The following is a 21,524-nucleotide window of genomic DNA, read 5'->3' as shown; positions in this document are numbered from 1 at the left end:
CTGATAATCCTACCAATGCTGAGTACAGTGGGGAGAAACACAAAGGGGGAATTGAGGATGTTACTAGAAAAATATTTTAATAGACGCCTGGTAGCAAGAAAGTCTTTCAATGTCCACTACAATTCTGTTATATCTATCAATCTCTTTGTCTCTATGCGTATATCTCTCTATTCTCAAGGACCACAGCAAGGAGAAAGCCTAGTAGAGTGGTATCTACTTCTTCCAATTTGTAGTTTCTTAAATCATTTATTCATTATTTCATTTAATAATATATTTAGTAAGGCCAAAACTCTTCTGTGGTGGAGAGATCACACATAACCAAAATGAACATGAGTCCAAGTCCCTCCCATGATAGAGTTTACATTCCTGTGGGAGACACAAACACCAACAAATAAAACATGGCCGTAATCAGTAATAAGGATAAAAGAAATGTTTAAGGAAGAAGGATAGGAAGAAGATGCTATTTTAATAGACAAGTCAAGGAAGGCTTCTCAGAAGAGGAGATATTTCAAGTGACCTTAAACCCAGTATGATGGAGCAAAGCAGTGAAAAATATTTTAGACAAAGGGAACAAATGTGACAGGGTTCGGGGTTGGTGAAGGTGTAATGCTAGAAACTGTGGTTGGAGAGTCAACTGGGGATATTTAAGAGCTCTATAGTCTATGAGAAACACTTTGGATTGTTTTTATAAGAAGGGGAAAATTGGGGCGCCTGGGTGGCTTAGTCGGTTAAGCGTCCGGCTTTCGCTTAGGTCATGATCTTGCGGTTCGTGGGTTCGAGCCCCGCGTCGGGCTCTGTGCTGACTGCCAGCTCAGAGCCTGGAGCCTGTTTCAGTCTGTGACTCCCTCTCTCTCTGACCCTCCCCTGCTCACGCTGTCTCTCTCTCTCTCCTAGAAATAAATAAAAAATATTTTTAAAAAAATGAGGGGAAAATTGGCTTTCTAGGGGAAAAGATTATTTGCACCCTGAATAGAAGGCTCAGTATGAGTTTTTCTGTGGGTAAGGGCTAACAGCATTCCAGGGAGAGGAAATGCCATGAAGTGTCATGTACAATCATCAATGGAGTATTTGAACTTTGACTTCTATGACCCAAGAATATAGTAGCCAGTGGGAAGTGGTAAAACTCTGGGAAAGTTGTGTCAAATTATGGATGTCTGCTAAATAGGCTGGATGCTTTTCTGTGGACAATGAGAAACTGCAGGTATTTTTTTGGAAGGGAGAGGACTGGTGGACAGATGTGAGAAAAGGGTAGAGGCAGGCACCGCACGTAAGATAGGATTTTTAAAGAATCCCAAGGGATGCTAGCTCCACCCCCTTCTCATTGAAAAAGGAGTTCAATAAAATGTTTGGAAAGCACATTTTTTAATAGCTCTTAGATGTCAAAACAAACATTCCAAAGATACTCAGTTAATTGACCTTAATCTTGGACTTCCCAACGTTATCTCAGCAAAGAACACCTATTCCCTTCTTTTGGTGAGGAACCTTTTTCTGCACAAAAGAAGAGTTATAGCAATATTGCCAATGAACATGAATAGATCCCACACTTGGAAGTTGATTGGCAAAGAAAATTAAGGGGCTGTGATAAAACAAAGGTATGAAATGACTCCCTGCTTGATCAATGGTGAACAAGTCTCGTAAAAAATGAGAACAATATTAATCAAGCAACAGATATTAATCAGATATTCATTCTCTCTTTCAGCTGGCGAATACTGATTTGAATGAGGTAACAATAAGGGAAATCTGAAGAAGAAAGATAATCTTGGATGGCTCTGGTGTACAAGTAATTCATCGCCAGCAGATTTTCAACGATGTCACAAAAAGTAATATTTGTGCCAAGTGCCAAATAACATGCACAATCTATAGGATGCTAATTGAATATTCATCCTCAAAGCCTAGTTGTTTATCAAACTGCTTTTAGGTTGCAGTGTGACCTTTCAGAATTTGAGGATGAATCAAAAAAGAAGCCAGAATAACGGAAGTTGTATTCTAGAGGAGAATAATACAGTTCTTACTATTTTAGTGTATGTGATATGTATTATATGCAATTAAGTACAAGATGATATTATGAACTCTTAAGAAGATAAAGGATTGATTTTATTAAATGTGTATTTGAGGTTCAACTTAAAATTTTTTAAATGTTTATTTATTTTGAGAGAGAGAGACAGAGGGTGAGTTGGGGAGCAGTAGATAGAGACGGAGACACAGAATCTGAAGCAAGCTCCAGGCTCCGGGCTGTCAACACGGAGTCCGATGCAGAGCTCGATCTCACGAACTATGAGATCATGACCTGAGTCGAAATCAGACACATGATTGCCTGAGCCACCCAAGTGCCGCTGAAACTCAACTTTAAGAAAGTTATAGATCATTCCTTCCCAGCCTTGATCCTTGCATTTATTGGTTCTGACCATCCTTCTTTTGTCTCATCAAGATGTCTGGTCCCTGTTTTCCATCACCATTTATTATTCACTAATTCATTCTCCTCTGTAGGTTCTTCTACTCCTGGCAGCTTCCAATGGGCCATCTTTTGTCTCATCCCTCAATCAATACCTGCACACCTGGCTCCTTGTCCTTGCCTCATGTGTCCAGCAAGGCTGAGCCTGTCCCAGCATGGCTCTCAGCTGCCATTGGTCACTCCCAAGGAAAGTCTTCACAGGCAGCCAACGCTGACCTTCATACTATGACTGGGAGCCATTTCTAAGCATGTAGCCAGTTACAACATGCAGGCTCTGAGCCTTCCAGTTGTTGCCTTTACTTTCAGGTGAATTCTACACACGTGAATGAACACAAGGTCCTTCATAAGTCGAACTTTTTTCTTTCTCCACCTGTTCACTGACACTGCGCTATTGTCATTGACAACTGTTTACAGGTCGCTGAATGTGCCACGCTTATATGCACAGAGGCCCTCACACGTGAGGTGTTTAGCCTAGCTCTCTTCCTCCTTACTGTGGCAAAATGCTTTTCATTCATCAACACTTTGTGTCGTGGGTCCCCTCTTCCAGGAAGCCTTCTGAGAGTTTCCTTCCTCCAAAAAAGCATTAAGGGTTCCTCTTCCTTACTCTTTTAGCACCCTATATATTCCTCCTGCCATAGCCTCCCTTATCCAGGTGCTGTGATTGCCCTGATTCCCCCACTTCTTTCTTTCTTGGGACTGTGAGCTCCTGTAAGGCTTAGGCTGGATTGAGTTCATCACTGTATTCGATCTACCAGCACAGTGCATCACACATGGTGGATGAATTAAGCACCTCTGTATTTGATGTGTGTAGATAGTTCCAATGCTCCGTAGTAAGCTAGCCACACCCTTGGAAAGAATATGTATATTGAGAGCTTTATGGTGAGAAATTGGTTCATGGGATTAAGGAGGCTGGGAAGACCCACGATCCGAGTTTGCAAATTGGACCCCCAAGAAAGTGGGTGGTGTGATTCCAGTCTGAATTGGAAAGGCTGACAACCAGGAGAGCTGATGGTATGAATTCCAGTCCAAGAACAAGATGAACTGAGCTGAGCTGAGATGTTCCCCAGCTCAGGAGGCAGACATGCAAGTCAGGCCATCGCTCTAGTCAGGCACTCCATGGATTGGAGGATACTCACCTACAGGAGGGGTGGCCATCAACTGTAATTTACAGAGTCCTAATATCTTCCAGACACACCCAAAGTCATACCTAATGTGGGCACTCCAGTGGCCCCATCAAACTGATACCAAAAAAACTGGCCATCCCAGAAGGTAAAATGGTTTCATGCTGCTTCCATCCACTGATGGGCACGGACACTTCAAAGAGATCCTCTTTATTTCCCCACAGATAAGACCACATGATTTCACTGGTGAGAAGACACTCAGTATCTGGCTTTTAATCCTGCTGTTCAGTAGATTTGGACTCTCAGTATAACAAACTGATAAATTAGGGATCAATCTGTCATGCCTTCTTAAAACTTCTGAACCTTTGCAGAAAAATGGCTCCTTAAGGGTTATGGAAGAGGAGGTGGTTCCTGGCCCGTTATCTGCACATGTGGAGAGCTGGTGTAGACTCCCTTGGTGGGCACCATATTTCTATAGTTGAGATGCCATGTTCAGTCATCTGCAGAGAGTAACAAGGACACAGTAGCTATTCAAACTACCCAAGATTGAGGCGCATGGGTGGCTCAGTCGGTTAAGCATCGACTTTGGCTCAGGTCATAATCTCACGGTCTGTGGGTTTGAGCCCCAGCCCTCTGTGCTGACAGCTAGCTCAGAGTCTGGAGCCTGCTTTGGACTCTGTATCTCCCTCTCTCTCTGACCCTCCCCTGTTCACTCTGCCTCTCTCTCTCTGTCTCAGAAATAAATAAAACATTAAAAATTTAAAAAAAAGAACTACCCATGATAGAAGTAAACAGGAAAAGAATGGTCAACAAAAGTTAACCATAACATATTTCCATTTCTGTGTTTGGTGGGGACTCAAAGAGCTTACTTTTTCTGACTCCCTAGTCTGACTCCAAGCATCGGTAAGTAGATGGAACACAATTTAAGAGTCCAGTCCTAAACCCCAATTTGGTTGCAAATCCCAGTTTGCTGCATCCTGAGAATCAAGTTCCTTGTCTCTAAAATGGAGGTAATACCTACCTCAGAGGTAGGTATTAATATAAGGACTGAGGGAGAACATACATTTACAGAGCACATGGAAAACATTTATCAACGATAAAAAAATATATAATGGATTACAAGTGGTATTTCTCATATTGAAACACAGAAATTTATCAGGATGAGCCCCACAAACATGAATCAAAGAAATCGCAAAAATAAATTTTCGAAGCTAAAAAGAAAAAATAACTGACGACAGCAGGTGGAAATTCCTCCAGAATTCAGCAGATAATTGTTGCCTATATAACCAGGTAGGATAAATACTCAAATTAAACCATGAGAACGTACCTTCCGAAGAAAAATAAAATTTTACCTGATGGTCTCATGAGCTTATTTTTTTTAAGTTTATATATTTATTTATATATTTTTTTGAGAGACAAAGAGCGAGTTGTGGAAGAGCAGAGAGAGAGAGAGAGAGAACGGGAGAGAGAGAATCTCTAGAAGGTTCCGTGCTGTTAGCACACAGCCCAATGCAGGGCTTGAACCCATGAACCATGAGATCACAACTGGAGCTGAAATCAAGAGTCAAACACTTAACCCGGGTGCCCCATCATGAGGTCATTTTTGACAATTGTTCATTGGTACCTACGTGTCTGGTGTGGGGCTTGGGATAATAGAAATATGGCAGCCCAAGCTTTCTGTGGTCCCTTGTTTCAGTGAGCAAGACAAACAATGTGTAAACAACAAAGGCAGCATACATTTACAACTCAGACCATTACACTTTGAATGATAAATTCAAAGTACCATTCACATGTGGGGAAGAGGAGAGAGATACTAATCTAGCCAGAGGCAGGGCAGGAAACTTCCTAGAGGAAGTGCCATTTGCTTTCCAATGAAACTATTAGTAATTTGAAATTTTAAGACAATGATGTGTTTGTGGAAATGTGGGCTCTTGCACTCTGAGAATTAGAAAAATCCAGTTCTTGAGGAAATCCACTGGACTTACTTTCATGTTATGTATTAACGGCCTCTGGCAGATCTTTATGGTTTATTTAGAGTAGTCTCTACATTTCAGAGCTTCTTGTTTCTCTCAGTAGGACAGATTTCTGTGAGTTTGTTTGTTTCCTTTGTTTTCTCACAAAGTGAATGCTGTAATTGAGAATTACACCATAAAAGATGTAAAGAGACTCTTTTGGAATGCAGTTGCAATAAACAAGTGGATATTTTGAAAAAAAAAAAAAAAGGAAATTTACTGGGAAACAGGGTTTACTATTCTTGACTTATGCCAAAATATATTTTGGCTACATCACATCGCAGAACGGCCGCTGATGGCAAAAAATACCAGAAGAACTGAATTCCTGATTATTCATGCATGCATCCTTTTTGTCATGGAGACCTCAGGCCAACTTTGGTCTGAGAAGGGTAAACTTATGCTCTGAAGTATTAAAAAGCCATAAAAAGTCATGCTGGGGCTTGCCAGAGTTTTTCTGAAGTATGTTTGAAGGACTGAATGGCTTCTCGACTCTGCTTTTCAGTGCATGTCACCATCATTCTCTATATTTAATTCCTTAGCTTTGCTGCAATGTTAAGAGCTGAACTAAAAATTCATTGCTTTGTCTATTTAATACGGCAATTTGAATAATATCAGAAGAAAATGGAAGCACAATTATATGCTTTTTTCTAAATTCAGAACTAGCCCAGAGTGCTATTTTTATACGTATTGTTAGCTGAGGGCTCAGATAAAATTTAGTATTCAAATATAATCTCCACACAAAAAGCAGCCATCAGAACGTGAGGATTCCATATCTATGGCTCACAAAAAGGATCTGGATTAGAATAACAGAAAAAGGTGGAGAGTGGAAATTATTTTTTAAAGCAACTTCCATTAAATTTTATCCTAGAAATAAAGTTCAATATGGGAACAATAATGAAAGCTATGAACAAGGCCTGAACTTGAAGGTAATTCGTCTATCGACCTTAACATAAATAAGCACTTTTTCTCAATCTTTTTATCCTCATTGCTCAGAAACATTTTTTTTTGTTGTAATCACCTCCAAAAATACAAAAAATGAAAATCAATCACCATTTCTTCTTCCGTTCTTAAAAAATACCACAGCATAGCTGAATTTTTTTTGACAATACCTGTAAAAGAACGAACGGAGGGAAAGTCTCCAACTTGCAAATACAAAGTCTAGAGTAAAAAGAAAAAAAGGAAAGAAAAAGTAAAAATACATATCCATAAAGTTCATTATTCCCTATGTCAAATTAAATTTTGAGATGAAACCAGTCGAAACAGTGTTCTCTGAGACTAAAACTTATACTTTAGATTTGAGTATCTAATGGGAAGAGAAGAAGCCACTAATACTCCTCCATAAAAGGCAAATTTTTAATACCTTTTTTCAGTACAGGAAAATATGATGTAATTGTTTAATGTCTAGATAGATCAAAAATACACATTGGTATTAATAACATAATTGGCAAAGCACTTGGATACGTGTCATGCATCTTTCTGTGTGGGGACAGTAGACATATTATTTTACTTGTCGAGTTTCTAAGAAAAAAATAAATGACTTAACTCAAGTTCTAGGTAGTGCCCAGCATGGGATTCCTGGGGATTCCATATTCTCCAAATTCGAATATCAGTTTTTTTGCTTTTCCAAAAAAAGGTCAAAGTTCCCATCTGAGCATTAATTTATAATCTCAGCATCCAATATATATTTTTAAATGGCCATGGGTTTTGGTGAATGATAAAAGACGTTTCTCTTTGTATTTATGTAAATGGAAAAAGACTTTTTACAACCCCATACAATCACTTTACGGAGCTTCACATCCAGAGGAGTCCCAATGTTCCATTAAAGGCAACTGATGAAAAATATTTCTTTGAGCAGGAAAAAATGCCTCACCAACAGTAGATTATTATGTATAGTCATTGTCTATTGAAAAATCGTTAACACTTACATAGGAATAATAAATATGCAAAAAGTATGGAATACCAATTTTAGAAGACATATGATGCTTTTTATCGAATTTACTCTGATACAGTTGAGTTGATGCATCATGAAATTAACATTCCAAGAGTGTTCCCAAATAATGGACTTTAAAACACAGCCCATTTCGCTAATCAAATTTGAAAACAGCTAATCCAAATAGTTTCTACTTTCCTGCTTTGAAACAGGCACAGTGTAAATTCTTTTGCTAAAAACAAAGAGGAGAAATGTGATTTCTAGTCCTAACAGTGATCTTTTCAAATAAGTACTATTATGCTCTCATACAGATGAAGAGGCTAGGACTCGTGACTTTAAGACTTTTGCCCTAAACCTCATGACTAGACAAGGCACAGCTCAAATTCAAGCCCTGGCTTCTCTCACCCAAAGCCATGTTCTTTCTGTTAGGTGGACAGACTAGTCGGTGAATAGACTCAAAATCAACAGTTTGATATGGTCCTATTTGACGTGTGGATCATAGAGGATATTTAACATTGGCATTTTTAAAGGGTAAAAATTGTAAACAAGCCAAAAGAAATTACATTTTATTTTGATCCTTTATGTACAGTGCTTATTTCTGGAAAGAGCCCAAAACTCCATTGACTGTTGATGAATGCTAAAGGAATGTGTGTGTGTGTGTGTGTGTGTATACACACATACACACACATTATATATATAATATAATATAATATATAATATATACTATATTATATATATAATGGAATATTACTCAGCCATCAAAAAAGAAATGAAATCTTGCCATTTGCAACGATGTGAGTAGAGCTAGAGACTATAATGTTAAGTGAAATAGATCAATCAGAGAAAGACAAATACTATATGATTTCACTCAACTGTGGAATTTAAGAAGGAAAACAAATGATCATAGGGTGAAAAAAAAAAGAGAGGGAGTCAAAACAAGAAAGAGACTCCTAACTAAGGAGAACACACCGATGGTTTCCAGAGAGGGTTTAAGGTGGGGTGATAGGTGAAATAGGTGATGGGGATTAAGGAGGGCACTTGTGATGAGCACTGGGTGATGTATGGAAGTGCTGAATCACTAAATTGTACTCCTGAAACTAATGTTATAATGTATATTAACTAACTGGAATTTAAATAAATATTTTTTAAAAACAGTACAGTGTGTATATGTATGTATGTTGTATATTTGGAAAATACTAACATTAAAGATTAAAGATTTTAAACTATAAGATATGTAAAGATTCAAAAATTTAGAAAGATACACTTCTATGTAGAAAGAGACCATGTTCAGAGATAAGAAAACTACATAAAAGATTTTTCTTCTATAGAAGGTCCATCTGTGATGCAGTGTGGAAAATAAGAAAAAAATAAACAGAATGTGGGTTTGAATTATAACTTCGTCCCTTATTAGCCATGTGAATATTAGCAGATCTCTCCCAACATGGCCGTACATCAGTTTTCTCATCTGTAAAATAAGGGAAATAAGAGAAAGGTTACTTCATAGGTTGTCATGGGAAGTAGAGGGGTCATGTATCTCCATGTTCTCCCAAGATTACATCTCAGTGTTTGGAAATTTTCCTATTTCTCAAAGGCTGTTCCTCTATTTTCAAGAAAATAATTCTATGGCAATGGATACGATTTCATAAATATTGAAAAGTAGCTTGTTGGTCATATTTTGATATAGTAGTCAAGATAGATTTTGGTGTGCTTTCACGACAAACAAGCCCAAAGTCTCAATCTCTACCTATCATTTCTCTCTCTGTCTCTCTCTCTCTCTCTCTGTCTCTCTCTCTCTCTGTCTCTCTCTCTCTCTCTCTCTCATCTATCTATATGACATCTATCTACTATCTATCTATCTATCTATCTATCTATCTATCTATCTATCACCTACCCATCTATCTATTTATTTTTGTTTGAGAGATAGTCATAAAAGTTGACAAGAAGGAGACTCTATTCCACAAAATCACTCGGGAATATCGGTTATGGAGGCTCCTCTGCCTTGTAGTTGCACATTTGGAAACATGCACTTACTGGGACGTGGGGACAAGAGGAAAGGCAGATCAGCAGCGTCTTACAGGATTAGTGTCTCAGGCTAGAAATAACATATCACTTCCACCCACAGGTATTGGCCAGCATTAGTCAGGATCCCACCCATCCACAGAAGAGTGGGAAGTGCAGTTTCCCATATGCCCCAAAGGAGAGAGGAACCCATACCTTTGAGCTTCAGAGATGTCTTATTCAGGTACTAGAGTCTCTGTGGTGGTTTCTCCTAACCCAGCCTTCAAATCTCTCTTGCTTTGACAATCAGAGTCTTCTTTCTGGAAGGGATAAATGTGGGCAGATTCTGCTGACTCACCAATATTCTTAATTTTTCCTTAAAAAATATTTTTAATGTTTATTTTTGAGAGACAGAAAGAGACAGAGCATGAGCAGGGGAGGAGCAGAGAGGGAGACACAGAATCCAAAGCAGGCTCCAGGATCTAAGCCATCAGCATAGAGCCCGACATGGGGATCGAACCCATGAACCATGTGTTCATGACCTGAACTGAAGCCAGCTGCTTAACAGAGCCACCCAGGTGCCCCTTTCCTTTTTTCTTTTAATATGTATCCGGGATGCTGCAAATCTTGGTAACAAGGGTTTTGTAGTTCACAAAGAAAGATACTGTCTGATAAAATAGATTTAACACTGTGTGGACATTTTGCTTTACTTGCAAAATCAATCTTGAATGTTTTAAGATATCTTGTAAAGCAAGGAACAAAAGCAAACAAAAAGCAAAACCAAAAACCTCTCCTTATACCTCTTTGTCATGCATGAGTGTCAATGCAAAATTTTTCCTCTCTGGATACAGTTACATAATAGTTACATTGATTATCTTTTCATAGTTATTTACAATTTTTCACCTTTCAGGCATTTTCTATGCCCCAGAGAACAAGGTCCCAGAAGGGTTCCCAACTTATCTGAGACTATTTTGCCAGGTCCCAGTGCCTTCCCCACCGTGAAGCAGATGTGGAAAGTTCTTAAGACCACTCAGATTTTGGTTTCAGAATAGTTCTGTCCCTTGCGCTACCTCCTTTCCTCCTGGAGTCCTTAAATAAAACCACCTATTTAAATATGAACTGAAATACAGGGGCTGCAAATAGCAGATCCCTGATCAGTAAGTCTATTGGTAACAGAGACTGTGTAGCATCAAAGTTCATTTGTTCCAGTGACTGTATGGCTCAGTCAGCTTAGCCTCTGACTTTGGCTCAGGTCATGATCTCACTGTTTATGAGTTCAAGCCCCACATCAGGCTCTGTGCTGACAGCTCAGAGCCTAGAGCCTGCTTTGGATTCTGTGTCTCCCTTTCTCTCTGTCCTTCCCCTGCTCATGCAGGGGAAAAAAAATAAACATTTTGAAAAATCTCATTTGTTCAAAGGGCCAATAACAATACCCTCCAGGGGCATCTTCGTGGTTCAGCAGTTGGGCACCTGACTCTTGATCTCTACTCAGTTCATGATCTCATGGGTTCATGAGATCGAGCCCCACGTCAGGCTCTGTGCTGACGGTGTGAAGTCTGCTTAGGATTGTCTCTCTCTTCCTCTCTCTCTGCCTCTCTCCCTCACAAAATAAATAAATAAGCTCTAAAAAATACCCTTCATATCTTTTTTTTGCACATTTTTAACTGAATTGGTATATCATATCAGATTTTTTAAAAAAAATTTATGTCTTTATTTTATTTTGAGATACCAAGACAGAGAGTAAGCAGGAGAGGGGAAGAGAGAGAGGGAGACACAGAATCCAAAGCAGGCTCCAGGCTCTGGGCTGTCAGCACAGAGCCTGAAGTGGGGCTCGAACCCACGGACTGAGAGATCATGACCTGAGCCAAAGTTGGACACTTAACTGACTGAGCCACCCAGGTGCCCCTATCATAGCAGATTTAACAAAATATTTCCCCATATTAGGAAAAAAAATCTGCCCAAGCATTTTTGCACTTCCTATGCCTCAGAACTGATCCATTTTGTCTTAAATGTATGTCTTATTTGCTTTTGTAACACAATGTGCATTCTATGGCTATGAGATTATATTCTATAAATAAATTGAATCTCAATGGATGTTTATAATTATAGACAATCATTTTACCTTGTATTCTATAAATTTATTCTATAAATGGTGAAGTTGACTCATGATGAATCTTGGCTAATGTATGTTTTACTTAATATGGGGTGCATTTATATTTTAAGATACTGGCTATTTCTAAGTTGTTGTAAAGAAATATATTTCAAATCATACATCATTGAACAAGGGTACCCCAGGCTCAGGAAGTCACTTTTGTAGCTGTTAATACATTCAGTGATGGTTTTTCTCAATTAATGCCATACATTTGAGGAGAATTAGTTGAACTGATTTTAATTGTGCAAGACAGAGACATGGTCTGCCGTGGGAAAGTTCGTTTTGTGAAACTTCTAGCTCATAGATCCTTTAGCAGCAGCTATTGAATTACTAAGTTATTTTTTAATTTCTTTTTAAAAATAATTGCGTTCTTCTAATCAAGTTTTAAATGGATAATATTAAACTCTGAGGATACGCACATGTGCTTTATGGGATTGGTCACAGCCATAAAAACTACCCCCTCTTAGAGTCTTCCAGGCCAGCTCTCTCTACTGTTGCACTTTGAGATGTCATTGTATTGTTATTTGTTTTTATTTTATAGTGTTTCATTGTGTTTTATCATTTTTCCCTCTCATATATTTCCCAAGCAATTCTTTGTCACAACTACTCTACCTTATATTAACTCTTCACTTAATCCTAGACTTGTAATTTCTTTAATTTTTAAAATGTTAGTTTATTTTTAAGAGAGAGAGAGAGAGAATGTGCAAGTAAGGGAGGGGAAAAAAGGAGGGAGACACAGAGTCCAAAGCATGCTCCAGGCTCTGAGCTGTCAGTACAGAGCCCGACATGGGACTTGAATCCACAAACCGAACCATGAGATAATGACCTGAGCCAAAATCGGAAGTTAAACAACCGAGCCACCCAGGCACCCCTATATTGTACTTTCTTTAAATGATACCTAATGAGAGACCAATACATAGAGAGGGCAATGGATCCAGAAGATTATATTGGCTCAGAGATCTAGTTCATGGAGCATTGCCTCTTAAGCAGAGCCTTGAAGTGTGAGCAGACGTTTTATAAAGAGTAGAAGGCAAAGGATGTTTCCTGGAGTAGGAAATGTTGCAAGCTGAATGCTTATGCCCCCCAAATTCATATGGTGAAGTCCTAACCTCCAACATCATGGTATTTGGAGGTAAGTCTTTGGGGAGATAATTGGGCTTGAATGAGGTTATGAGTGTGAAGCTACCATAGTGGATAAGTACCCTTGTAAGAAAAGGAGGAGAAACCAGAGCTCGCTCGCTCTCTCTCTCTCTCTCTCTCTCTCTCTCCTCTATGTGAACACTCAGTAAGAAAGCATCTGTCTAGGGGTGTCTGGGTGGCTCAGTCTTTGAGCCTCTGACTTCGGCTTATCATGAGATCGGTCATGATCTCACAATTTGTGGGTTCAAGCCCTGTGTCAGGCTTTTCTGACGGTTTGGAATCTGGAACCTGCTTCAGATTCTGTGTGTGTGTCTCTGTGCTTTCCCACTTGTGTTCTGTCTGTCTCTGTCTCTCTCTTTCTAAAAAATAAATAAACATTAAAAAAAAGAAAGCATCTTTCTATAGGCCAGGAAGAGGGTCCTCATCCCAAACCACATGTGCTAGCACCTTGATCTTGGACTTGCATCCTACAGAAGGTGAGAAAGAAATGCCTCACGTCTGTGATACTTTGCTACAGCAGACCAAACTCACAAAGGCAAGGCATGAACCAGTTCACGTGATTGTGAATGCCCGGGGCACCTGGGTGGTTAAGTCGGTTAAGGGTCTGACTTCAGCTCAGATCATGATCTTGCAGTTTGTGGGCTCAAGCACTGCATTGGGCTATGTGCTGACAGCTTAGTGCCTGGGGACTTCTTTGGATTCTATGTCTCCCTCTCTCTCTGCCCTTCCCCTGCTCACACTCTGTCTTTCTCCCTCTCAAAATTAAATAAACATAAAACAAAGATAGAAGTGGTAATGTTCTCCAGCACATTTGCAGTAATAATTTTCAGGCAGGAGGTGTGGACAAGAGGCATACTGGGTACTTTGCATCCCCCAAAGACTTCCCAGTTAGTATGCACTCAGTGATTGCCATGCATAGACATTTACTTATGGTCTCAGAGATAATGGACATGGAAGTGCTCACAATGGCTTCATGTTGCTTTACTGATAATCCCTGTGCAGGTTGCTGGGCTATCCCGGCAGGATGTTCAGAGATCTAACACATAACACGGAGCTCCGGCAACTCCCTTCAAGTTGGCTCCTGTCTAGGAAAGGTACGTGGACACATGAGGCACTGAGCGGTGTCATTTTACTGCGTGAAATGTGTGGCAACTCCTGGGCGATCTCTCCTCCCTGGTCGAGGGCTGGTGGGGAAAGACTTTATGAGAACTTCAATCATGTCTTCACACTAATGCTTTTTATCCATCTTCTCTTTAGCAATAAATAAGGGAATATAAATCTGTGAGAAAATTTAGGGTGGTGTGTTCTCTAGAGAGAAAATAATGGATTTTTTAAGTTATTCTGAGTAATAATGAATCCGTTGCTGTTGATTGAATTTAAAAGTATCACTTAGAAAGAGGTGAGGAGGAAACTTATCAGGTAAGGCAGATAACAGATATTTACCAGTTAAAAATATTTTTTTAATTAAAAGACACAGAAACATTTTTGGAATAGATTTAAATGGTGATATGTGAGTGGAGGAAAAAATCAAGAAGTTATGTGACCCAAACCCTTCCAACATAATGACTATGAATAGTTACAGAAAAAAAATCAAATAGGGGCACCTGGGTGGCTCAGTTGGTTAAGCTTTTGACTTTTGGTTTCAGGTCAGATCATGATTTCAGGGTTCATGAGATAAAGCCCTGTGCCAGGCTCTGCACTGACTGACAGCATGGAGCCTGCTTGGGATTCTCTCTCTCTCCCACTCTTTCTGCCCCTCCCCCACTCATACCTCCCTCTTTCTAACTCTCTCAATATACGTAAACATTTTTTCTTTTTTTACTTTTTTTTTAAAATATTTTTTATTTATTTCTAGGAGAGAGAGAGAGAGAGAGACAGCGTGAGCAGGGGAGGGTCAGAGAGAGAGGGAGTCACAGACTGAAACAGGCTCCAGGCTCTGAGCTGGCAGTCAGCACAGAGCCCGACGCGGGGCTCGAACCACGAACCGCGAGATCATGACCTAAGCGAAAGTCGGACGCTCAACCGACTAAGCCACCCAGGCGCCCCTATGTAAACATTTTTTAAAAGTTGAGTATAGTGGAAAGTCTGGCCGAACAAACTTAAAGAAGCAAAGTTGCAATAATGGGTCGACCACAAAAAAAGTACTATCTTAAGTCACAAAAAATTGTACTCTTTTCATTATGCACCATCCAGGTGCATGATATGCTATGCAGGGGTACTCTCTTCCACTTGGGTGGCCAGAGGACAGGGTCCATGTATCCTGTGCTCTGTCATTCTCTGAGATTCCTCATTATCTGTACCCACCAGGAAACAACATGTAATGTCTTCATGAGCCAAATCTAGAAATAACATTTCACTGGAGAGAACTTTGGCTTATGACACACTTATTTGTACAGAGAGTAAGAAATGTATGTTAACTGTATGGTCCAAAATGGTAGAAACAACAACAAAAACCAAACTGCAACAACAACAACAACCAAAAAACCCCACAGAACTGGGTTTCCACAATATAAACTGAACAAGGAAGAAAAAATACATGAGAAGAGGAACAGAAGACACACGTGGAAAGGAATATGCACAGTGACAATTTAAGAACGGGAGGGAGTGGGGCACCTGGGTGGCTTAGTCGGTTAGGCGTCCTACTTTCGCTTAGGTCATGATCTCGCGGTTCGTGGGTTCAGGCCCCGCGTCGGGCTCTGTGCTGACTGCCAGCTCAGAGCCTGGAGCCTGTTTCAGTCTGTGACTCTCTCTGTCTCTGACCCTCCCCTGCTCACGCTCTCTCTCTCTCTCCTAGAAATAAATAAAACATTAAAAAAAAAATAAGAACGGGAGGGAGAAATCCAGAAAAGAGAGGGATTCTATAAAACCCAGACTAATACTCCTTATTGGGAAGCCCACAATCACTCTTTCATTCTTGTGATACAAAAGGAACTCTTTCTGGAAAGAAGATGTAAGCTGTTACCATGGAAAGGCACCATGTTAGCTGAACGGCATCGGTGCTTCGTAAGACTGCCCCAGAGTTCAGGATTCCCAATCCTTCCAGAAAGAGAACAGGAGCCCCAGCCAACACATTCCCTTTGGTTCACCTATGGAAGTTGCCAGAGTTCTCAGCCTCCCCTTGAGGATTTGCCAACATGAGACGACCTTCTCTTGATACATGAGAACCTGTCTTGTGGAACGGCCTTCATGATGTCCCAGGGTCATAGGAAGACTTTGCACTCCAAGATCTGTCTCTGTCCTGGGCGCTGGTGCAGCTACATTGAAAAACCTGAAAAGTGTTTTCTCCAGTGCAGGTGACCTGGGCCAGACATCCAGGCTTCTCCGTGAAGCATCAGAAAGAGCTAACCAATAGGAAAGCCTGCCTGCCTTCTAAATCTGCTAGAACACCTTCATTTCTTTCCTTTCTTCCCTAGCTCCTCATGGATGGTCTGCTAAAGAGAGCTTATTTTGGCTTTTGTCTGGAATGAGGAATATGCCTTGTGCCATCAAGCCTATGAACATGCATTAAACTCTGAGGATGCTGACTTAGAGAAAAGGATCATCACCAATAATACACGTCACCTCAAGCAATTGCTTTCACACAGAATCACCTATTTGTTTTAATTTACTTCTTTAGGCTCATATAATAGTAAATGATTAAAACGAATAGAAGGCTGGTATTGATTTCTTCCATAACTCTATCCATAATTTTATTCTTACTGTCCTAGTGTTTTAAATATCCCATTATATATATTTCTAAGTTTATTTACTTATTTTGAGAGAAAGAGAGAGAGAGAGAAAGAAAGGAGAGGAGGGGCAGAAAGAGATGGGGAGAGAGAAGATCCCAAGCAGGCTTCACACTGTCAGCGCCAAGCCCCATGCGGGGTTCGAACTCATGGAATGTGAGATCATGATCTGAGCCTAAGTCGAGCAGACGCTAAACTGACGGAGCCACCCAGGCACCCCTCATTTTATTTTTCTGAATGTTTTCTTTTCCCTGTCTTGGTCTTTGAGAACAGCATAGAGAGTCCCCTCAAATAGCGCAGTAAAAATAGTCAACCTGTCAGGACTCGTTCTTGAATAAAATCACATCATTCCATGGGAAAATGCCTGTTTCTCTCCACAGGTTGGCTCTAAGAACTTCCGTCAAAACAGTGAGAGAACAGTGGATCCATCCCACAAAGTACCTTTGAGTTACCTTGAACGTGTGCAAAAGTGCCTCCTTTTCTGAGTCACACAGGATCGTGCCTCGTGTACTGGATGTAGGCTGTTAGAGTTTTGAAGCCAAGGGAAAGGTTAAATGATTGTCTTAAGGATCCTGCCTCTTAGCTAAGGCAGTAGATCTGATCATTGTCAGATAAACACCAAAAGCAAATCACTGTCAGCTGTGAGGGGTGTCTTGCAAGGTCTTGTCTTACAGACAGATTTTTATCGCGGGCACTGTAGAAACCAATGCAGTGAGGGTAAGACATTTCGAGTAGAGTCCTTTAGTGAATAGGGGGACTGAGTAAAGGCCACTTCCACAGACAGCTCCCATGACTTTAATTGTAAGAGCATCTTTCAAATCAGGGATTCTTGGCAGCCATATTTATCAAGATGCAACTTGTATTTCCATTTAGGTTTAAAGTGAGGCTCACCCTCCCTTCACATAATGTTCTTCCAAGTGAATATGTTTGTTATGAACACAGATTGGTGTCATTGTCTAATTCATTGGTGTGAAGATCGTTGTGCATTTTAAAATCAATATGCTCTGAAGTTCGAATTCTCCGCTCACTGATGGACGCACACGTTTTAATAGAGAAGCATGTTTAGTAGTCTTCTCGTGATGGTGATTCCAAACGACAAACGAAAAGCCTATCATTTCTAACCATCTGCAGCACTGGGTAAATATCACTTTCATCACATGATCTACAGCCATTAGAGAGCCTTTGTGTGAAACCATTCAGTGGCCTTTTATTGTTTCTACAAAGAAAAGCATAAAATAACGATATCTCCTTCAATTAACTCTATCGCCAAATGCTGTGTGTGTTGGAAGATACAAAGGAAAGTTTCTTGTTTTTATTTTGACAGCATCCCATCTATCTGTTGCTACATAAAGGCTAACAAATTAATAAATCAGGTTGAGTACACGGGGATCATTAATTTAAGCACAGTTTTTGAGATAGGTGTAAGAAGAGAAGGATTTCCCTTTGCGGCTTTTCATTGACATTTACACGGAGACATGTCCATTGTGGATGTTTCCCTGAGTGTTAAAGGAAGAGGGAATCTTCACCTCTCTCTGGAGAGTCAGAACTCATGAACATGGCCAGCCCTTCCACTTCCAGGTGCATCAACTCCTTAACCCTTTGGAAACCCACTAAACTGGCTTGTAATAGAAATGAGCTTTGTGAAAAGGGTTAGAAGCTTTCAGTGTCGGTAGGCTTTTAGGAGCAGGCCTATTCATTACTAGGAAAAAGAATACATAACCTTTCTGAAGCTCATTTTCTAAATTTATAAAATGAGGCTATTTGATCCACTGAATTCTAAATTGCTGTTTAGCACTTATATTTGTAGCTCCAAATGGAATGACATCAAAATAAAAGTAGAACCAACTTTGATTTTCACGGGGATGAACAAAAACCTGAGATATGATGAATGCAATAAGGTCACTTGGGTTTACAAATTTAATTGAATCCTATTATTCATTATAGAATGTCAAGCAAGTCAAGATGTGTGTGCTCATCATCATTCAGGACCTCCGGAGAAAAGAGACAAAACAATGAATCAAAGGTAAAGAAATGCACGCAAGGGACAAAGGGTGAGTGAGTTGCCACCGTAGATGTAGCAGAGATCTGTGTTGGCAGAGACTAGAAGCAATAATAGAGCTAACTGCAAAAAAAAAAAAAAAAAGATACAGGAGAAGAGACGTAGGCATCAAAGCAGCAAACGTGTTGGCACATTCACAGGAGAAGGGTCACACAGCCACTTTCTGGAATGGGGTGCAGATACCCCGTTGGTCTTCTTCCACGGTCTCTCAAGGGCCACCCAGCTCAGCAGGTCACCATTTATTTTTCTTTCTTTCTTTTTTTTAATGTTTCTTTATTTATTTTGAGAGGGAAGAGCTCACAGCAGAGGATCAGAGAGAGAGAGGGAGAGAATTCCCGTGCTGATGGAGCAAAGCCTGACGTAGGGCTCGAACCCGTGAACTGTTGAGATCATGACTTGAACTGAAATCAAGAGACAGATGCTTAACTGACTGAGCCACCAGGCTCCCCACCACCATTTAGTTTTCTGAAACCAACGGCAGTGTGATCAAACATGCCTTTGCCATTCTTTTTCTTCAATAATAAAAGCCTTCCCATGCTCCCATAATGCAGTGGACACTCTCCCTCAATAGAGCCCAAGCTGGGCCTCCATCCTCCATGTCCACCATTTGCTCTCCAGCTACCAGGATGGAAGCGGCTGGCCCCCCAGAGGTTTGCTGTGTCAAGTCCCTATGCTACCTCACAGGACGTTCTGTCTGGTGGGAATACTCTTCCTCCTTTTTCATGTGAAGCAGCATTTATTTATTATTCAAGATCTCATTCCAATGTCACATTCTCCATGGAATGTTTCGCGCCTATCCTCGTTTATTTTATTCCTTCTTCCTCTGTGTTCCCATGCTACTTCTTACATTTCACTGTTTAACATGTACCATACTGTAACCGTCTGTGTCCTGGACCACGAAAAATGCCTTGTGGTATCTCTTATGTTGTTATATCTTGTTTTATTACATTTTGAGATAGATTTCTTTGCTTTTTAAAAAATGTGGAATTTAAATTCCAGTTAGTTAACAGTGTAATATAAGTTTCAGGTGTACAATATAGTAACTCAAGTTGTTATTGTGAATTCAATTCTACACATCACCATTCTCACCACAGCAAGTGCACTCATTTATCCCCATCTCTGATTTCAGCTATCTCCCCAGCCACCTCCTGAGATACAACACTTTGAAAAATGAGAAGACAGGGAAGCCTGGGTGGCTCAGTTGGTTAAGCATCCAACTTCGGCTCAGGTCATGATCTCACGGTTTGTGAGTTTGAGCCCCACATCATGCTCTGTGCTGACTGCTCAGAGCCTGGAGCCTGTTTCAGATGTGTCTCCCCCTCTCTCTGCTCCTTCCTTACTCATGCTCTGTCTCTATCTCTCTCTCTCTCAAAAATAAAAAAACATATAAAATTTTTTTTTAAATGAGAAATGTTTTTTCTCTTTTATTGTAATTTGCAACATTGTAGTGTTTTCTGGGCATGTTTGAACTTTTTTTCTAATCTCTATTGCCTCGAGTTTTGGTCGACGTATTCTATGAAAACAGATTTTTACATTTTTTAAATTTAAGGATAATTAACATGCAATATCTTATTAATTCCAGGTGTATATCATCAATAGTCAATATTTTTATACATGACACAATGCTCACTATAAGTCCAGTGACCATCTGTCACCATACAAAGTGATTACATTATAATTGACCATATTCTCTATGACTTTATCTTATAAGTACATCCTCATGACTTATTATTTTATAATAAGGAAATGTTATATCCTTATTCTAAGAGATATGTAATGTAAGGGAAAAATTGTTATGGACATGACACAATTCAAGTACATGTGTGAATACGTATATATATGTGTATACATGTGTGCATACACATATTTATAAATGCAATTTTGGGGCCCCTGGGTGGCTCAGTCGGTTAAGCATCCGACTTCGGCTCAGGTCATGATCTCACGGTTCATGGGTTCGAGCCCCGTGTCGGGCTCTGTGCTGACAGCCAGCTCAGAGCCTGGAGCCTGTTTCAGATTCTGTGTCTCCCTCTCTCTCTGACTCTCCCCTACTCATGCTGTCTCTCTCTCTCTCTCTCAGAAATAAATAAAACATTTTTAAAAAATTATAAATGCACATTTCTTTTTTTTAATGTTTTATTTATTTCTAGGAGAGCGAGAGAGAGCGTGAGCAGGGGAGGGTCAGAGAGAGAGGGAGTCACAGACTGAAACAGGCTCCAGGCTCTGAGCTGGCAGTCAGCACAGAGCCCGACGCGGGGCTTGAACCCACGAACCGCGAGATCATGACCTAAGCGAAAGTCGGACGCTTAACCAACTGAGCCACCCAGGCGCCCCATAAATGCACATTTCTTGAAGGCCATCACTGGATGGTATGGAAAAGGCCCATCTGTGTTGTGTTGTTTACTCTGTTAAAAATGTACATAAAAATGGGGTGCCTGGGGGCCTCAGCCAGGTGAGCATCCCATTCTTGAGATCGGCTCAGGTCTTGGTCCCAGGGTCATGGGATTGAGCACTGAGTCAAGCGTCATGCTGAGTGTGGAGCTTGCTTAAGATTCTCTCTCTGTCTCTATCTGCCCCTTTACCCCACTCGCGTATTCGCTCTCTCTCTTTCAAATAAAAAAAAAAATGTACATAAAATATTTGTGTATCCCATGAGCATTAGTACTACTAAGGAAAAATAGTCTAATGAATTTTCAATCCCCTTTCTACTCTAGATTCTGAATTATATCCTTTGAGTTGAAATATTGGAAAGCCATAATTTCAAGCCATTTTCAGACCACATATGTTTAACCTCCCATAGAAGAGACTTTCTGAGCTACCCTTTAATGAAATGCCTTTAGGTTTCATCTAGAACTGTTTTAAAAGCAGTCCAGCCAAACTGGCTTCGGTGTACCTTGTAAAAGATATCATTAAGGCCATTATCTTGGTCGCTCCTGTG

The 21,524-nt window shown here is 40.2% G+C and overlaps 1 long non-coding RNA gene across 1 annotated transcript; it reads right to left on the bottom strand.

Moving 5' to 3' along the window:
* Positions 1 to 2,297: 2,297 nt before the first annotated feature.
* LOC120234065 lies at positions 2,298 to 9,832 on the bottom strand. Its single transcript, XR_005528978.1, has 3 exons — positions 9,730 to 9,832; positions 6,695 to 6,743; positions 2,298 to 4,073 (listed from the first exon to the last, which is right to left on the bottom strand). It is a non-coding gene; the product is annotated as an uncharacterized LOC120234065 (long non-coding RNA).
* Between the last annotated feature and the right edge of the window lie 11,692 nt (positions 9,833 to 21,524).

The sequence above is a fragment of the Hyaena hyaena genome, unplaced genomic scaffold (genome assembly GCF_003009895.1).
Source record: "Hyaena hyaena isolate Hyena2069 unplaced genomic scaffold, ASM300989v1 scaffold_101, whole genome shotgun sequence".
Taxonomy (NCBI): Eukaryota; Metazoa; Chordata; class Mammalia; order Carnivora; family Hyaenidae; genus Hyaena; species Hyaena hyaena.
Note: the sequence above shows the minus strand (reverse complement) of the source record. Positions and strands in the feature narration are given on the sequence as shown.